General features: G+C 41.6%; 1 long non-coding RNA gene across 1 annotated transcript in view; it reads left to right on the top strand.

Moving 5' to 3' along the window:
- Nucleotides 1-18,422, top strand: part of LOC125009611 — a 51,684-nt gene that overhangs the window by 13,096 nt on the left and 20,166 nt on the right. The gene's annotated exons all lie outside the window — the stretch shown is intronic.

Raw genomic sequence — 18,422 nt, 5'->3', positions numbered from 1 at the left:
TCACCTCTGCTGCTCTGGGTTCATTATTACACAGGATGAAATATTACAATCCCTTGTGCCAATATCCGAGGCACAACACATTCAGAAGCCCAGTCTAACTGAAAAAACCGACTCAGCAGGCTAGCACCTAGCAACTAGCAACTGAGAAGAAGACACCAGCTAACTAGCCTAGCCAACAGCAGTAGGTAAGAAGTGATGGGAGATGCGACCACATGTCAACCAACATTTCTCCACTCTGCAAAACCTTAGGCAAAACACACTTACAAAGCCAGTGCAACTGAAGGAAAAAAAACAAACAAAAAACGACAAGCGGGCTAGCCGTCGGCTACCACTAGCCACCAACAAGGAGACACCAGCTAACTAGCCTAGCCGACTGCAGTAGGTAAGAAGTGATGGGATATGCGACCACATGTCAACCAACACTTCTGCCCTCTGCAAACCATGAGGGATAACACACTTACAAAGCCAGTGCAACTGAAGGAAAAAAATAAATAAATAAATAAACGACCAGCAGGCTAGCCGTCAGCTACCACTAGCAACCAACAAGGAGACACCAGCTAACTAGCCTAGCCAACAGCAGTAGGCAGTATGCGGCAAATAATTGGGGTTTTCACTTCACTTCACCAATGTTTCGTTAAGTTGGGCCCACGACACCTCGAGAAGTCTACTCAGCATTCACCCCCCTCCATGCAGCCACCACACGACCGTTTGATCTGTTCATCTGGGATGACAAATCCAAAGTGTGGTAGCGAGTAAATAGGAAGAGATGTAGTACAGTGAATGTATTATCAAGCCCCTAGCGGCTGGTTTTGTCAGTTTGTTCTGTTTTTTTTTTGTTTTTTTGAGCTGGGTCTGGATGCAGCACAGGGAGGCAACATTATTAAGAGTTAATCAGGGAGGGAAGTTGTCAGCGGGGGTGGCTGCCGTTTTCATAATGGCCTAATTTCCAACAATCGCAGACTGGTTATCTGCATATGCAATTGCAATTGTTGTGATTTCTCTCTGTGAACATGTGGCAACTTCTAATATAGATTTTATAGACCAGGGCTGAGTTGTTGGGCTTTGTTTCTCAAAAATACTCTGTATGGCATAAGTGCCCCATAAAGCCGTGACATAACCGCAGCATAATTAAGAAGGTAAATCCTTAATAGAGGCCGGTTTCATAACATGCTAAAATCCACAGTGTTTAAATCCACTGTGTGTCAGTATAGCATCAGGAGTTTTGTTATATGGATGAAACAGAAAGGGGGAAAAAAAGACTGTTTGACGGAACCAGCATCACAATTATCCATGTTCAACAGGGGGCATATTACATTCCCAAAACACAATAAGAATCCTGATTAGTTCATTTTAAATTACTTACTGCATTACTGCTTATTACATCTCACAGACATGGACAACGACATTAATACACATTTTGTAATTTGTCGTCCCTAGCATGCCCTGTTACCTTCTGGAGACAATATTTAAAATTGGTAAGCTCTAATATTAGCCAGCCCATGTTTTGACATATTTTTTTTTTTTTTTTTTTTGCTTTCATTTCATTTTCCTTAATTAATGAAGACAGCTACTTTAGCATCATGGAAACCAAATGGAAATCTAAAACCTGTTGTGCTTCAATTAATTGCCTGTATATGTTACCAGTTACATCACGTGGCTTTTGTTAATTAGTGATTCTTCTTTTGTCAGTATTTTCTGTTTGATAGCCGGGTGGTAATTAGCAAAACTAAGAATCCGCATGTAATGGTGACCCAGTCGCAGTCTTTCACTGAAGTTATTAGGTGTCACATTGTGAATAATGTGACTGACATTTCCTTTAAAATGCACATGTTCATGATAATGTGTAAGAAAGGTCAGAGGAAGGAAAGAAAATGGGGGGTAAATTATATGGGCTGAGAGCTGCAATTACAATAATCCGATTTGAAGTCAAAGCATAAAGATTATTGTATCGTCGTCGTGAGGAGAGATGGGGAGGAAAATTCACGCGTGAATCTCTGTGACGGTGCACGGTTGCTGTATGTAGTGAAGGTTGCGGGAGCCAGAAGTTCCAACACAGGGCCCGTTTCCTGAGAGGAAAAGCAGATCTGATTGTGAGGAAAGATTAATAACCGTGACACTCGACTCCATATTTCCTTTCAGACTAAGGAGAATGGGCCACCTCTTATTTGCTAATGTCAACAACGACATCCTCCGGTTACAAGGTTCCGCGTTCCCTCATCTACTAGATATTCAAACGAAACACTCGTCTCACTGTCGGAGTGCTAGTTTGATCAGGCTGCAGAAGGTTATTGTTCAGCCAGTCTTAATTTGAATGGTACAGTTGTGACATACACACACCATCTGGGAGGCAGTTCAAGAGAGCAGTAGAAATAGAAATGTAGGATGTAATTTGCGTAGGCATCCTTGATGTCTCATTTTAATGTGTAAAGTCTGCCTATTCGAATATTTCTATGAAACACTCGTATTCACGGCGACTTTATGAGTTTTAAACACATTGAACACAGTCAAAGCTAGTCTATGAAGGACTTATTTGTACAAATGTGTCATAAATAAGTCCTTGGTCTACGGTCCAAAACTTGACCAGATTTGAGTTTGTGAAAAAGAAGACTCTTCATTGGAGTTGGGGGAGAAACGCAATGGAAATATGATGTTAACATGTTTGGGTCTAGTAGAAAAAAAGACAAGTTCGTCTTATTTCCCAGTCCAGTTAATGTCGCATAGTTAGCACATGCCAGTAAACGGCCTTCTCATTGCTAAAACTGGGCTCAGGTTAAAGGAGTTTTGGGCTTATTTATCTCCCCGACTTCCTTGGGTAGACCTTGCTTGGTACCGAGGTTCGGCCCAGGTTATCCGGTAGTATGAAAGGTTTACAGATTCGGTCTGGACGGCCCAAAGATTCATCATAAAATCTGGACGTTAGCAGTTTCACAGCAGCCACAGGGAGACTCAAGTCTACGTAAACACAGAGCAGCTGACAGTTTTGCTGTGGTTTTCCAGCATTTGAGGATAACAGCAGCTAGCATACTAACTGATTGTAGCAACACGACAAACCTGTGGCAGCACCTGAAACAAAACAGTAGTAACGTACAGTAACGGGATAAATTTTTCTCTATGAGATTCTGATGCTAGCTTCCAACTCGTCTCTAAAACCACAACTACAGAACATTAAAACTTAAGCGGCTCCAGTTTTCCAGTGTCACTTTGTATTACACACAGACTGTATAAAGATGGACACCGACCAACAGATACCAATAAGTGAAGCCAAAACAAGTAGAGCTCCCCCTGATGACGGACTGCAGTATAGGTCGTAATAGGACTCTACCTCCTCCATGTTAGCTGATGGGACATGGACCAACACTAAAATACATGTCAAATAATTTTTTTTTCAACGATGGTCTCTGTCACCTTAGGTCGATAATATTGATGTGTCCTCGTGTCCATATTTCCGCTGGGTTTCATTTTAGTTAGTTATGCGACGCTACAGAAACAGGATGTGACGGCACGATGACTATCAGTTGCCATGCCAACTGGTCCAGGGGGACAAAAACGTGAGTGAGTCTGGCAGAAGTGTGGTCAAATCATCGGTATCGTGGCTCAACTCTCGGACCGCACTGCTCAGACTCCGCCTCCAAACTCGTAAGATGGCGCCGCCCATCCGTCAGTTTAGCCAATGCACTGCAATGGGAACGCGTCATTGCACCATAGGACACCATTGTAAGGAAATGTCTGAATTACATTAAAGAAGCGTGACTGTAAAAACATTATTCTCATTTACTCAGCTGAAAAAAAACAACAATTCAGCCGTTCATCTGCAAATATTTTTGTAATGTAGCATGACACTGTTTATACGATAAAACACTTGATCCGTGAGCCTGACTGTTCATTTTAGTGATGAGCACAAGTGTTGTACGTCTATAAAACCACACAAGAGGATATAGGTTGTTTTTTTTTTTTTCATCTTAATTTTCTTTTTCCACATCATGTGTACATAGATACGCAAGTCTTGCATAGCAGACTCAGTATCATGCAAAATGTGAGTCTGATAAGACTCCTTTGGGATTTAAATATTGGGGGCATGCTTCTGCGACACAGCGAAAATAAAAAAAACTGCATGCAATTGGAGAGTCTTACAACCAACCAGAGCAATAAACTATGCGATATTATGTGATTAGGGCATATGTGACAAATGCTTAATCGCTGGTAATTGTGACATGCTAGCTCGCTTCTCTGACAGCAGTCGTTTTATTGTAAACACATTCGGTTCTCAGGTGACGTGTATGTACGTTGTTAACTCTCCTCGCCTGCTTTGCCGTGTGATTGGCTGATCATTTGCCACAGCATGAGTGGAGAGGTTCCAGACCAACTTTCTACCACAAAGATTTGTAGGCGGGCGTGGAAGTCGGTCTGGCTTCCAGGTGAGTGATGTGTTAGTAAAGCACAATGCTGCAGCATCAACGACGAGACATGCAGCAAAATGCAGCGTCTTTTTAATTACACGAGCAGTGTTTGCTTTCGGTCCTGAGTGTGATTGAGTCACAGGCGGGCACAACCTCGATTTTGATGGTCAACAAGCGTTTGTTCACTTTTTTAATCTTTCAGCTAAGACTCGAGCATGTGGTTTTGATATAAAAGCCATTGGTACGAAGCAAAAAAGACTGTTCTGCAGTTTTGTCACATCCCCTGTTTAACCAGTATTTTCATCACTTTTTTATTGTGTTTGTAACAAAGACTTGAATTTGTCAGAAAGGTGTAGATCCTGTTTTCTATGATGAGGCCACAGCGGACTCGCCTGTACCGTTCACGGCACCTTTTTTTTTTTTTTTTCCATCCTCTATCTCTCATTTGCTTTATCTCTGCCTCGCTCCCCCGTTCTCCCCCCTCACATTCTTTCCTTCAGAGAAAAGAAGGCTATGCATTAATGAGTCAATGCGGAGCTGTATTATGTTTAATTAGGTAGTTTATATAATGAGGTGTTCATTTCTAATGGAGGGACATGCTGTGAGCAGCACATCTGCAAGAATAACTCAGGCAATCAGCGGCATGAGGACCCATGGAACTGCAAATGAGACTTACTTACTCAGAAATGAATTATGTCTCAGTGCCTTTCCCAAAGCCCATTAATTAAATCCACTGGCATCAAGGTCTTTTTCTTAATTTCATGTACCATTAGCATAATAAACACAATTTGAGTTAGCACAATGTGATCAGTTTAATGGATGCTATTTATTTTGCTTTATTATTTAAAGCTCTGGTAATGGGGGGAGAAACATAAATATATCTCTATGGCTCCCTCTATGAAAAACTCCCATCAAGGCCCGGCATTGACACAGAAGCTCGTTTCAATGGCCCCATACATTTGGAGAGCTGCTGCTGCAGGAAAGGTGTTGCATGGCTATAATTCTAGGGCACTAGACTGCGCTTGAGTTTCCCATTTATTAAAAAAGGGCCTGTGGTCTTACATGTCACAATCTCCTTCCTCATAATGTTTAGCGTTTCAAGCTGCTCCCGTATTCTAGTGTATTTTTTTTCCTCCCCTCCCTGCTAAGTAAGAGGAGAATTAGGATTTGGAGACATTTATACACACGGGACATTTGAGGTGTAAGTGCAGTCCGCAGCGTCAGGAAGCCATGCACCTTCATTAAAACAATACAAGGACTTAATGTATGGTAGCGAATTTGTTCTGACCTTAAAGCGAAACCCTAGAGGTGAGATATGATTAGCGTTATTGTTGAGGACAGGTACATCATTATCTCAATGTACCTCGACCATTGCCAAGTTCCACAGCCATGCTCCATCCTCTGACTCGGGCACTGGCACAAGACATAATCTCTCCTCAGGAGGAGAAATGCACTTAATCATCTACTCAAGTTTCAGGGACTGCCCCCGAGTGCTCTTCGTCTAGTGGAACTACAACGACGGCTCGGCAGAAGTCTGCAGCGGTGTTTTAAGTTCTCAAATTAATTGCCTAATGGATTAGGAGGTATGGAGTGTCCTACTTTACTGGGATGGAGCAATAATTTAAATTATGCCAGGTGAGGACAAGGAGAAGTTGTATTTCAGGATTTTTTTTTTTCCTTTGGATAGAATACATCTTTTATTGCCCCAAATACTGTGAAGCCTCCTCCCCCACACTCATTGGCATTCAGGGGTTCATTAGACACTCTAGTGCCTTGAAAAAAGGATTACAACCAATAGCTTTTTTTTTTTTTGCTATTTGCACACTTGGCCAGACACAAAGCTGTTCAGAAAGTCAGACATGGGCTTGTACACCTTGTGCGCTGCAGAATAGTATCACATACGCACCAGATGCGCTGATGCTGTATGTTGCCAAGACAACTTAACGTGCAAAGATGCAAAGAAAGGCTGGTATTTTAAAAGGAGGGAAGACTTTAAAATAGACCCCTATTTTGGACAATTTAACTGACCAAAAGTCAGGCCGTTACTTTGGCATACCTCATCGTAATGGACATTAAAGTGGAGTGATTGAAGGAGAACGGCTCCATGTGTCAAGTGCTGAGTGAAAAACACATGACACCAAAACCCATTAGTGTCCTCCAGAGAGACAATGCCCAGAACTCTCCCTCCTCCTCCTCCTCCACCTCCTCTTCACTCCAGACTCTGGGTGCTGTTTCTGACAAAAGAGACTTTTTTTGCTTCAGATAAAAGGCCCCACGATTAGCCCAGGGGTTGCACTGTGCTTCATTCGAGTCTCACGTCTTTTTTTTTGTGAAACGAGAGCTTTAAATGATGTCAATGTCTGGTGTAATGAAAGTGAGTGTTTTTCTATTATAGATCTCAGGAAATCATCCAATTATCTTTTTTTTTTTTGCTGAAAGAAATTTTTATTAGAAATGCTGATGCTTATGATGGTTTTTCTTGATGTTTATTGCATGAATTCGGATCGGCAGTTCTTTTAACATTAAATTTCGCTTGGATTATCATATTGCTTATGGTAATCATTCTGGGTTTTTGGAGTCTGTCTGACTCTGACTATTAGTCTGTCTGTGTGTGGTTGTCTTCATTTTATGAAACCGTGACATAAAAATATTCGTCGGCAGCTTTTTCTCCACAGACGCAACAAGACTAAAACTAAAGGCAAACTAAAGGAAAAGACACATTTGAAAAACAAAACTTGGACAACTCATCATGGTAATGTAGACCAATTAGGCATAACATTATGACCACTGACAGGTGAAGTGAATAACACTAATTATCTCTTCATCACGGTAGGTCGGTTATGATGGGAAGTAGGTGAACATTTCGTCCTCCAAGTTGATGTGTTAGAAGCAGGAAAAATTAGTCGCGTCATCTCCAAAACTTCAGCCCTTGTGTTGTGTTCCCGGTCTGCAGTGGTCAGTGTCTTTCAAAAGTGGTTCAGGGAAGGAACAGTGGTGAACCGGCGACAGAATCATGGGCGGCCAAGACTCATTGATGCTGGCCTGTGTGGTCTGATCCAAGCTACCTTAGCTCAGATTGTTTGAAGCAACAGAAGTTGGTTGCTGGTGGCTTATGGGGTCTATGCTGTTCCCTGTCCACTGCCAAAAGCACAGACAATGAGCACGTGTGTGTTGCTCACCTGAGGAACACATGGCACCAGGCTGCACTATGCGAAGAAGGCAAGTCGGTGGAGGTAGTGTGATGCTTTTGGAAATGTTGTGCTAGGAAACCTTGGGTCCTGCCATCCATGTGGATCTTACGTTGACATGTACCACCTGTCTAAACATTGTGGCATGTACTCCCTTTCATAGAAATGGTATTCCCTGATGACTATGGCTTCTTTCAGCACAATAATGCTCCTTGCCACAGAGCAGAATGAATGGTTTGAGGAGCGCAACAACGAGTTTGGAGTTTTTGTTCACTTGGCTTCCAAATTCCCCGGATCTCAATCCAGTCGAGCATCTGTGGGATGTGCTGGACAAACTATAGAGGCCCTGCCTCGCAACTTCATTCATTCATTTTCTGTGACCGTTTGTCCTCTGGAGGTTCGCGTTGGAGTTAGATCTGTCACTGGGCGAGAGGTGGGGTACTTCCTAGACAGGTCGCCAATCTATCACATGACTAGCGCAGAGAGACAGCCGTTCACACTAATACCTACAGCCAATTTAAAATCAATTTAGAACGGTGGGTGCATGTTCCCCCCCACACAGACGAGGGGGAACATGCAAACTCCAAACAGAACAGCTCCAGACGGTCTTTGGATTTGAACCCAGAACCTTCTTGCTATGAGAAATCATTGAGGAATCCGCTAACCATCTCGCAACTTACAGGATTTAATGCATGGCCTGCTAACATCTTGGTGCCGGATACCTTCAAGCGTTTCCAAGCCTCGACGGGTCAGGCCTGTTTTGGCAGCAAAAGGGGGACAAGATATTTAGTCATTATCAAGTGAGATTTGATAGCAATCAATTATTCCAAAAAAAACGGCCAGTTTTAGAAATAAAATTGAACACTGGATATAAATTCATATTTATAAATGAGCTTCCAGAGCCTCAGAGCTGGCTTAGCTAGTTCTAAGATTGTACCAAACAGTGTCTTATTTCATCGGATGTCTGCTGTACTTGCGGTCGTGTCGGTCCTCATGAATCTCTCATAAATATTGACATCAGTTTCAGCTTTGGAAAATTACAAGTAAACTCTGTGAACTGATCGGAGAGCTGAGTTGAACTCATTTTGTAGTACGGGCGAAAAGTCCTGCCCTGTCCACTGGACCACCATGGGATCTTATTTTATGTACGCCATTTAGAGCAGAGAGAGAGGCAAATAACGTTTTCATCCTGTTTAACTTGTGCCATGCAATTGTATGATGATGATGGTCAATTTCACCCAAAACAGGGAAAAATATAATTAGACCTCCAAAAGTCACATACGGTGTGTGACGTTATTGTTAGGTTTTCTCTCCACAAGGAGATGAACTAGGTGAAATATGCCACGGTGATGTTGGGGACGTATATTATGAGGTTTCAAACAAAACTAAAATTTTTACATTACTAACTTTGTGGCACATGGCACAACTCAAACAGGATCAGAAGTTAGAGGAACGCACTTGCTTAACCTGTCCTTAGTGATTAGAAGTTAAAGAACAAAAAGAAAGTAGAACAAATAAGAGAAGCATATACTGTATAATGTTAAGGCTTCACGTAGTTTTTAATGTTGTCAATTAAGACTAAATTTAATCACCGTGCATTTTTGTCAGAAGATAAAGACTAAAAATAAAAAAATCAATTGAAGTGATGCACCACAGTGTACAATGTACACGCCAAGAAAGGACTCACTGCATAAACTGGATTGACATTCAGTCTCACAACAAGCAGTGGTCTCTTCGGTTGAACCACTCTTCCTGGTTTGGCCTTAGCACTTTTTGACACCCAATGTAAAGAGTGTTTGACACACAAAGGGTTGTACGAGGATCAGCAGTGGGGTTGCGTGCTTATATTACCGTGAGAGTCCTGCTGGTCATTGAGTGGCGCCATGAGCTCATGGCTAATGACTGAAGATCGATGGCCAGAAACTTGACTGTGGTTTGTTTCAGTGCTATGTTTACCATACTGTGGCTGATGGCTGCACCACTGACACTCTTCACCCCAGGGAGAAAAAAACAGGCTTCCTGAAATACATTTGCTGATAGTGTTTTTAGTTGCTTATTAGATTTTCAGCTACATGACAAATCCCTTATTGCGTTAGTGAAACGACGCGGTCTATTAGCTGTATGGATACCAAAGAAAATTCCCCAGCACTGACTTGACACTGCTTTGTAGTCCTCGTAAGATTTGGCCACTACCCCGAAGTGGCATCATCAAAAGCATACACAAATATTTCAGTCACATTAAGGTGAAAAGTGTGTTCCACAGCTTCTTTAAACTGGTTACATTTTCAGTAAGGTGCTCTACAAAAACAGTCAGGAAGGCAAGTCACAGCAATACCTTTCACCCCCTTGTTCGATACCGTGTCTTTGACTGAGATGTTTGGAAGTCAGACGTCCCAACTCAGCCAGTTCTGCAACGATCTCATTGATTCGGGGGACAGTCAGACATCTGAGCTCATGTATATCAGACTGTAACATCTCCTGATTTAATTGGTTTATACAGTATTATCATTATGTGCTTGTTTGACTCCTCTTGTGGCTTATGTCTACATATCCGGAATATTCACCATTTCCTTTTCGGAGAGATCGCGCGTGAGTTTCTCTCTCTTGACAAAACTGATATAAAACATTAAAATTCTCTTTCTTCCCCAATAACTTTTGTAACCTTCTCAACAGAGTGAATGAGAATGATTTAAGAACTGTGTCAATGCGAATTCGAACAGAGCATTGCTTCGGTTTCAAACTCCTCTCTTACAGTCACTAATGTGTCTCTCTGAAGAGAGATTGGAAATGACTCCCAGTGCCACCGAGAGCTGCTGTGGTTCCAGGCTCCGAGCCCACATTCAGACAGGAGCTCATCCAGTCCATTTTTTCAAATATAGACTTATTATTACCTTGCCACAATAAATCGCTCTAGAGGGCTGGGGAAATGCTGCTCTCCGTTTCTGTAACAGTGGCATCTCGGATATCATTAGGAAAGTACGATGCTGGGGGACAGCAGATCAATGGATTCCGCCACAGAAGCATTAGTACACTCTGTGTATGATCATTTTACTGAATAACACCGCCTGTCTCTGCGTCTCTTACTGGAAACAATTGATGCATTGTTGCAGTGAAATTAATCCCCTGAATTCATAAACCCAATCAGATATTCAATTGGCACTACCCAAACTGATTATGTGGATGCCTACAAATGAGAGGCAAGTTCCGCGGAGGCAAGACGAGCGGCCGACGCTGCCCATTCAGTGTCGCACGCGGCTTTGTCATCTCAATAAAGTGATTCGGACCATTTGGCTTTAATTTGATTTAATCTCGCATTTACTTACGTTATTTATTTGTTGCAGTCCACTATCTACCAAGTTGAGGATAACCACGTTGAAGACGTGCACACAGCGCGCAGTGTTGGCTTTGAGAAAATACTTTGGCCTGTGATGTTAGAAATGTGTCAGGACCACGATGATTTCCTGCAGAAATATTGAATTCTAAAGCAATCCAAACATGATCGACGTGTTGGTGCTCAACAATCCACAGATGAAAATGCTCAGAATCGACATGCTGAAATTCAAGCCTAATATCTAGTGGGTGTATGCCCAACACTTCATTTACACACGTCTATAGAGATAACTTTGAAGTGGACGGGGGGGGTGACTGGGCTCCGGATGCTTTCAAATAAAAGGAAGTAATCCAACATCACCTCTCTGTGCACATGAGTGGAACCTTTTCATAAAGTAAGTAAACTTGACTCACAGTCAGATAGTTTGCTGTCTAATCCTGTCAGGATGCCCAAAGTGGAAACAAAAAAGAATTGGTAGAAACTACTGGTGTGTGTGATAGAACAGGGTTCAAGTTTGGATACTGACTCAATCCATTGAAATTAAAATGAACTTTGAACATTTGCATGCAACCTAACTTATAAACATCACAGATTATGTTCAGCTGAGAAGCCATATTTCAGTGGTAGGCCTGTATTTACTGCCGGAAAATGAGAGAAACAACATCAATACGAAATGAAGAAACTGGTTCATGATCATTTGCTGCTGCCATCGATAATTGAACATCTGCCATTTGTTTAAGGTTCAGTGATTCGCTTTGCCGCTGTTAATTAACCTTTTCCCTCAATCTAATAATCAAGTGCTTTTTGGTGTTGAGGAAGTTCAAAACTTGACCTACATAAAAGCGCTTATGTCATTGTGGGAGTGTGTGAGAGTCGGTGTGCGCAACCTTTTGTTATCCGTCTTTGCAAAACATGGCAGCTAAAGGTCTTTTGCTCTCCATGTAATATTTATGTACCAACGTTGGTGCTACGATGTGGAAAATTATGTTCGGGGTTTATGCTGTGTGTAGGAAAAGGCAGTTTAAGATCACGCTAAAAGCGGAACAATTGACAGTCTCCGCTGAAGTACAAACACCAGCAGTTAGTTAAGACGGTAACGGCCAACGTGTAACCTCTAAAGGCTTGATTTATTAAGTTCCCAAATAAGGGGATCTAAATTGTGTGTGCAAGATTATAGCTTGCGCTGGTTGTTGTGTTGCGGGTGATCTACTAAGATTTTATGTGCAATTGACAACAGGTGCAGAAGTAGTCGAGACCGCCCTATTTAAATTAGGATTTTACGCCTGCTACCACTTTCCCCCAGAGAGAATATCGCAGCAAAAGAAACATTAACATAACCAGGAGAAACACAATGTGGGAGGCTATCTGTGACAAGGTCAGTGCTGTGGGGAAAACAAGAAGAACACCGGATGAACTTAAGAAAAGATGGCAAGACAAAAAAAAAATGGAAAAATGTCTCCTAATTAAACCTCAGCAAATAAAACAAGTGACTTCAAAATGGCATTGTTGCATGTGCGGTGTCTCTCAATTATTTTTGATTCTGTCATTCCAGAAATGTTAACACGAGCAGAAAAGATTAATTCTGTCAACAACCGCAGCCATTTATGCGCACTGCTGTGCCAGTTAAGACGTGGCTTGGCATCTTCTGTCAGAAATGACATTATATATATATTCATTAAGCCAAACACGCTAAATGGACTGCGCTCGTCATTTTGCCCATTTGACAGATGCAAATAATACTAAGGTTCTAATATTCCTTTTTTTTCATTCATTTCAAACCTAACTTGCCTCCATTGATCCCTTTACTAAAATTTGTTGGATTCATGTTAATGTGTATTTAACGTAATTTAAATTTGTGGAGGAAAATTAAAATATATATACATAAAAAAAGTCTAATCAACCAAAGATTTTGTGACCACCCTGCTGTACCACGCGGACCCCCTAGGGGTTCACAAACCCCATGTTGAAGACCTATGATTTAGATCGATACACCCGGCCTTACCTAACAGGCATTTTGGAAAGTTATGCTGCCAGCTAACATGTAAACTCTAACTTTTACTTTAGAAAACATTTGCCAGAATTGCTGTTGTCGTCCCTATGATGTTCCTACATGTAGTGACTCCAAGCTTTGATATGAGTGACATGTATTTTAAATACTTGATGTTTTGAAGCATCGAAATTACACAAACACTAGGTTTCCTCTGCTTTCAGTACATGAGGTTCTGCGATTTAACAGCAGGTCAGGAGGTGGGTTTCTGTTCCGTTTGCCGTTGTTATGCTTCGTTAGTAATTCGACTCCCTTTGCATTTGACTTGCAGTTTAGTACCTTCTTGAACATCTTTTTCTTATTTTCTTTTTATAGCATTTTTATCATCTCTGAATGCAGTCAGAAATGTGAGAAATCAGCTGCTCTCAATGTGGTTCCCATTAATTTATTTCGCCCAGGCTATAGTTTGTTCTAGCAAGCCCTCAAACATAAAAGTCACATCTTCTGTAGGGGACAATAAATATTTCAGAGAGGTTGTATCAGTTAAGTGACATGGTCACAATGAGAGAAGCTCGCAGTCTGAATTAAAGATGTACTCTGTACAAATGCTGTGGCTGCATTAGATTAGCCACAACCTGTAATCTGTCACTTAGTTGCAGCATGCCTTGCTGTTTGAACTGATGTAAACTGCTGCCGTCTGGGCACAGAGCTGGGGAGTGTAATGGGGATTCATTGATCCACTGGTCTTTAGCTGATTGAGTTAGATAATTAAAAAGCCTCTTGTATCAGTTCCATTAAGGATTGTTTGTGTTGCTTTTTTTTTTTTCTTTGTCCTCTTGTTCCTAAACAGCAAAACTTAGAGCTCCAGAGAGCCGCGGGAAAACAAACAGTGTCTTTTTGGCCCATTCTTTAATGTATTATTCATCCGGTTTGATTATGAGATCACTGCCGATTTTTGGGCGCTTGTCGAAACGCAAACTAGCTGGCAGTTATGCCCTAGATTACACGGAGATATTTTACAAGGAAGAACGAATGAAGAAGTGGCTGCGTAAGTCGGAATATTGAGCGACTCGTGTGATGTGTCGGGGTCACAGACGTCCCTCCGAACAGGATCTGGAGTGACTGTGTTGTCCTGAAGCGTGCAGACTGAGGTCTGCTTTGAACCTCCTCCAATAGGCCAACTGTCCTCTGCTGTCACTGGCAGCCGCGCCAGGCCTCCTCAGCAATGGCTATGATGTCTGCGGCAATGCTGAAAATAGCCATGCTGAGCTCATTAGCAGATTAGGTGTTGCAATGAATCTGTGTGGTTAGAGCTCCGCGGCCTGATATTGTTCCTCCAGGATGGCAATTACAGCTGATTGACGGGTTGGCACATGGGGACGGAGGGGTGGAGCCCGCAGCTTGTGCCTGTGGAGGAGCTTTCGCATGAAGGGCAAAATCATTTTCTCGACATCGCATACAGTATCTTAACAACAGTATCCGTGTCACCGGCATCAAATGTGAGACCTGCAGTCGTCCGTCAACAGAAATAAGAGCGGTCACACGGATCCTGGTTGTACATGCCGATTTAGATGTGGTGGAAAATATAGTAGTCTTCTGTTTTTATTTATTTTTTTATTTGATCATGGGCTTCACCGCTCCTTTTATTTACTTGCCTACTGTACACAGCGGCATCAGCAAGAAGCGTTGCTACTTATCGTCATTTCAGCCAGTTTCCCCCCTTTTGATCACGGATGCTTCGCCCGCGCTGGGATTTCCCATCGTGGCTGCAGATCAAATAAGCGTGCCCTTTTTAAATGGGATGCTGTACGAGTTTCCAAATGACGCTCCCTCGGCCTCCATTTTAAAGAGATTCATTGTGAGTTCCCACTGACTGACTGCCCCCTTGTCTCTGAAATTGCAGAGTTCGGTCTGTGGTTGTTTAATCTGCAAATTTCAAAATTGATATTTTATTTAATTCCCTCAATTTAAGCCACTTGGGTGCCACTTGTGGCGAGAGAATATTTGATTCTTTGCAGAACGCAACAAACTGCCAAGTGGGACGAGAATCTCTGATCATATTTGCCCAAATGGCTCCAGTCAGAATCTCTTTTTTTATATATAACTTTTTACATGATGTGTACACTACTAAGAAGTGGCTGAGGACTTGGGAACGGTGAAGATGTACTGTCCTGCCTCAGATATTAAAGCGTCACATACAAGTAGCAAAAACTTTACAAACTTTTACACTTTAAACTTTTACAAAAACTTTAAACATAGCTAAACGTAGTAGGGACAGTGAATTACCAAGCCATTTGATGGCACACATACCCCCAAATTAGCAAGATGTCTGACACTGATGAGAAACACACGACTTCTAGCCTTAGTTGAATGGATGTCGATGGGAACTAGCTGCACTGTTAGCTTAACTCCTGCTAATTTTGCGTATAGGATTTCACCTGGGGACTAAATATGCTCTCGGCCAATTGCAGGAAACGTGACATGAGTCGGTGTGTAATATGCGGCCTTGTGATTGGCTCGGCAGCGATAGGGGCGGGGCCTGCTGTGTACAGGAGGCTTAGATTGACAGGTCTCAGTGGCGCTCTGTGTAAAATGTTGCGCTGTTGAGACAGCTCCTGTATCATTGAAGGAATGAGTCTTCTGCCTCCAGAGATTTTGAGACCCCCCGCAATACCCCTGTGGACCTCCTTTGGGTTGCGGACCCCCTGTTGAAGACCTATGTTTGAGATGATCTTTGGATGAGTGTTATTTTCAATATCTGGGCCCATCTCAAGGGGTTTCAACGGTTTCACACAAAAATGCCAATATCATTACCTTGATATTCAGTAGATATATAAACTAAAGTATGAACTGAAGTATGTTGTGAATGACCTTCTCAAATGTGGAAGTCCTCTGCTAGTACAACCATGCCTCCCCAATTTTGCTCTATTGTCCGTAAATGCCTGCAGCCCAGTCCAAATAGTTCTTCCGAGTCCAACAACGGATGTGTGAAAAGCAGCACATGACTGGTCACTTAATGACCCGTTGATGAACGAAGGATCATTGCTTGCTTGGCTTTAACTGACTGTTCCCACATGACAGAAAAACACTCTCGGTACATAAGCCACCGATAGAAAGGAAAAGAAAGTCTGCAAAAAAAAGGGGGGGAAAAAAACGGACAAATCTCAGTAACAAAGGAAATACCAACTAATGAAAAAAAAAATCATTCTAATTCCTGGAATGGCTAAAATGTCACTGATATCCCGGGAAAAAATTATTTGCCAAAGCATGGACTGATACCTCGGTCCTATCCATTTACTGCCTCCTCAGCCCCTTAAACAGAATTATCTGTGCAGCAGAGATCAAATGAATCAGGCTTTTAGTAGTCTCGCTTCACGAAAAGTAAGTGGACCTGATAAGATTCCAGGCAGGTCACTGAAGGAGCGTGCGGGGGATCTAGTTTGTTTCATTGCAGGTCGTACTGTATATCGCTTACTGTGAAGGGACTGTTTATTTCCTGGGTCCTGGAGACACAATATGCCAACTCATCGTCTTGTTCGGAAAAGTGAGTCCAAAGTGGGGTGATTAAAAAAAAAACAAAAAAAAAACAAAAAGAAAGAATTTTCACGTTTCTTATAGCCTGTTAGGACGAGTAATTAGAGCCATCATTTAAAAACAAAGACTAAGGCAGCATCTATGTTGTTTTTAGTTTTTTTATCGTCATGTGGCTCATTTGAAATGATTGCTATGTTTTGCCGAGGTGCTAAATATTGTGTATCAAAAGAAGCAAAAAGTAAAAAATTGAAAAACACACACAAATAAATTTTTTTTAAAAACAGCACGTAAATGTCTTGTGCTTCCACCGGAAGGATGGAAGATAATTTGAGGCTTGTCTGGAGCTCGTTTGATCAGCATCTTGGAGAAATTGCACTGGTTAATTGGTGCTTGACTAGAAAATTACCGCCAATTGCACAACTCCTAAAATCCATAACGGCTTAAAGTGCAGAAGATGGAAACATGCGACCTCTTGGTTTACACATCCATCGTCTCCTAAGTCTGATCCATCTTTGGTCTAAATGCTGCCATCGTGTCAGTGTTATGTGGACTGTTGGTTCACACTGGCACGTACTAGTTTAGTAAGTAAAGATTTTGATTTTGATTTCAGCCATGAGGCAACTATTAGACTCTTAAGAAAGTGACGAGATTTTCTAACCTACCTTCCTGGTGCGACATTCTTACTCACACAGCAGGCGACGCATTTATAATTCATCACGCGTTCCTATTTATTTTTTATTTTTCTAAATTCTTTTGTATGTCGTGCCTTTGTGAAATGTTATTTTGTTTTCCTTTTCCTCCTCGTCAAACTAGGCTCCTTTTGATATTCCTTGATTTAAAATTCCGCTTAGATTCGGTGCAGACAGCAGGCATGGATTAATAAATTAAGAGTCCCCTTTCTGATCCAGAGACTGCCATATCTGAAGACCCAGTCTTAAAGTGGCGAATATTCAAATATGAATAAATAAAGTCATCCTCCTTTACAATGATTAGACTTCAACTTATACTTAGTGCTGGTTAGGTTGTCATAGCTAGAGTGGGTCAGGGCTACTTACTGACACTGAAGTCTGCGCCTGTTCGTCTTATTTGCACTCCGCAACTTTTTTGATTGATTAAGAATTAAATACATTTTTCATTGCTATTACTGCTCAATGTCTAAGGCAAAGCGCTCCACACAATAGCAGACTTTGTCTACAATACAAATTGTACAAATTGTTGGCGGACACCAAAAGGAATTGTCTACAGCTTTAATGAAAACAAAACGCTACACTAGTCTTTCCATATATGTAAAAATGAAATTGAAGTACGGATTTGTATTTTAAATGTCATGCCTAAAAAATGGTTGGTGATTAAAAATCTAACTTAAAAGGATAGACTTTAGAGTTTAAGTCCACCACAGTACAGCACACAACTGGACGCATGGTAAAACACATGAGAGACGCATATTTGAAGACGAACAAAGCGGTATGAAACATCGATGCAAAAAATAACTGTGAAATGCATAATACGGAAGCCCTAAGCGGCCATGCATTCATACATGTCATTTTGTCAGTTTTCCCGTGATAACTGAGGCTAGGCCTAGTACATTGGGCTATTATTGTTGTTATTGCTACATTATTACTTACATTAGTGTTAAGAGCCTAAGTATGACGGAACTCTCTCATAACTCGAGATCTCGACAAAACATTGGAAAGTAAATCGTTATCACGGAAAAATGGAGGAAATAATATGTTCGAATGCATGGCCGCTTAGGGCTTCCGTAGAATAATGCAGTATTATACTGTGTATATATGGGGGGGTTGCAAAATAGTTTCAACACTTTCTTTTTTAATTCTACACAGAATCACTAGAACTGTTTTTCAAAATATGTCTGCAACAGCTGAAAGGCTTTTTCAGGACCAAAGCTCGTGAACTCCTGGATTTGGAGCGAGTACGTTTTAAATGAAAGACAATTATGTTATTATTTTATGTTTTATTTAGGGATG

The sequence above is a fragment of the Mugil cephalus genome, chromosome 6 (genome assembly GCF_022458985.1).
Source record: "Mugil cephalus isolate CIBA_MC_2020 chromosome 6, CIBA_Mcephalus_1.1, whole genome shotgun sequence".
Taxonomy (NCBI): Eukaryota; Metazoa; Chordata; class Actinopteri; order Mugiliformes; family Mugilidae; genus Mugil; species Mugil cephalus.
The sequence above is the reverse complement of the archived record's forward strand: the minus strand, read 5'-3'. Positions and strand labels throughout refer to the sequence as shown.